At 42.3% G+C, this 2,500-nt stretch overlaps 1 protein-coding gene across 4 annotated transcripts in view; it reads left to right on the top strand.

Annotated features, from left to right (window-relative positions):
* Positions 1 to 2,500, top strand: part of LOC143039506 (cell adhesion molecule Dscam2-like) — a 1,807,148-nt gene that overhangs the window by 1,622,437 nt on the left and 182,211 nt on the right. The window lies entirely within an intron of this gene.

The raw sequence follows: 2,500 nt of genomic DNA on the forward strand, positions 1-2,500 counted from the left end.
GCAAATCCCTAGTGATACCATGGCATGAACATGGAAAAGTGGCAACACAGCAATTGCATGGCACCGTGCAATTATCACCCTGACATGACGTCAGCTTTAAGTCACTGTGACCCCGTGACGTCATCGTAGTAATTTGTCTTTACTCCCGTCGACTCTAAGGTCCCTTACCTCTTCCATCCACTCCCTCCCTCCCGTCCCCTCCTCGCATCAACATTAGAAAAACAATACATTCGAGAAAAGCAATAGGCGTCCCTTCCTTGCAAATCCGGATAGACCTTCCTCAAATATCGGTTTGCGATTGAGGGTTTCAGCACTAGATTGGATTGGATTGGCCCGTGGAAACGGTATCGGCAGACTTAATGAGCCTTTCAGCCGAGGCCGCGGGGGGAGAGGGGGGGGAGGGAGAGGGGGGAAGAGAGAGGGGGAGAAGTTCGTTCTACCGTTTTCAGTATTGGGTGAAATTAAATACGACGTCCATTTCCGTCCCACCTTCGGCGGTGACAACGAAATCGCATAAGGACCAGTTCTCTGTATCAGTGAAGGTTGCCATTGACCTTGTTAACAAGGGCGAGAGTAGAATGACCTTAGGTCACCTTCTCCTAAATTGAATAAAATCGTCTAGGGACAAGCACATCAAACCGATATTGAGGTCAACCTTCTTCTTCAATCTTCAACTTCAACTTTTCTTCCTGAACTCTGTGAACTCGAGGTCCTTTCAATTCTTACTTGGTCGACACCTCCATATGTCCTAAGTCCTGATGATTATGTCTGTCTCGCCGGCCCTCGACAAAAGGGAAAAGGAAAAGGCGGTCCAGAAAGAATGTCACGCAATTAGGAGAAAAAATATCTTTATGATACACAATATATGATTTAATGGGAGACCTACACAATGGCCAAGTCTTAAGGCGTGTCTATGTGAAAGCGTTTTAATGATTACTGTCTGAGGAGACGAGGCGGGCGCAAACGCACACACGTACACACATACACACACACACACACACAAACACACACACATACACACACACACACACACACACGATGGCGCAGTGGTAGAATTCCCGGCCGCCACTACGGCGGTCCGGGTTTGAATCCCACCCCCAGGGCTGAAATAATTTCAGTATCGCTGTGCTGTGAGTCGTTACTCCAACTCTCGTGGGTGGGGAGTTGGGTGTGTGTGTGCGTGTAAGGTCACAGCATTACCCATAGATCGGTCCGGGAGGATAATAGCTGTCGATCACGAGTCCAAAACGTGATCGAAGGCCATGGTGAATCACACACACACACACACACACACACACACACACACACACACACACACACACACACACACACACACACACACACACACACACACACACACACACACACACACACACACACACACACACACACACACACACACACACACACACACACACACACACACACACACACACACACACACACACACACGAACACAAACCGACAAACAAGTAAACAAACTCAAGCAAATCCTGTGATACTTCCGGTTCATCTCCGGGTCACCCCTCTCATAGAACGAGTCGTCGCCTCAAAATGTTTATTCTTCAAGAAAACGTAGCAGACATTCGTAGTTTAGCCAGCTTAGCCAATAGTCAGAAAGTCTTACGGTCCAGACAAAATAAGCCAAACGATGCCACAATAGAAGTCATCAGTGCCACAGCAAAAAAAAAAAAAAAAAAAAAAAAAAAAAAAAAAAAAAAAAAAAAAAAAAAAAAAAAAAAAAAAAAAAAAAAAAAAAAAAATAATAATAATAATAATAATAATAATAATAATAATAATAATAATAATAATAATAATAATAATAATAATAATAATAATAATAATGATAATAAATAAAAATGAAAAAAAATAAACATTCAAGAACATGTTGTGTTCCAGAAAAGATAACTAAGAGCACTTTAACTTACACTCTTTGGAAAGACGCACAGTGCGGGGTGATCTAATAGAGGTGTTCAAGTGGATCAAAGGCTTTAACAAGGGTGACGTAAACGAGGTCATCATATTAAGAGGACTTGGTAGGACTCGCAGTAATGAATTTAAATTGGACAAATTTAGATTTGAGAAGGAGATAGGCAAGAACTGATGTACTAATAGAGATTTCAACGAATGGAATAGACTTAGTAACCATTTAGTGAGCGCTCAAACTACCGGTTATTTTAAGAAAAGGTTAGACAACTTTACGGATGGGGATGACGGGTGGTAATGGACATGGAACTGCCTAGTGTAGGCCTTATGATCTCTTGCAGTCTCCTTCTTTCTTACGTTCTTATGTAAGAGATATTATTAGTCAGTCACCATAATTGGCCAAGTGTCCTATAAATCACAACTGGAAATAGTCCAGTTCATATGCAGAGGAGAAAGAAAATATTCAGGAGGAAAAAGATTTCAGTGACTTCGAGGGCTAGGGAACTGTGGGCAGATGGACACCTTTTCGAAAGTTTCAAGAGAATGCCAAAGACTTTTCGGAAAACCTTCTCTT

Source organism: Oratosquilla oratoria, chromosome 2, assembly GCF_046742065.1.
Source record: "Oratosquilla oratoria isolate Oo_2021 chromosome 2, ASM4674206v1, whole genome shotgun sequence".
NCBI classification, from domain to species: Eukaryota; Metazoa; Arthropoda; class Malacostraca; order Stomatopoda; family Squillidae; genus Oratosquilla; species Oratosquilla oratoria.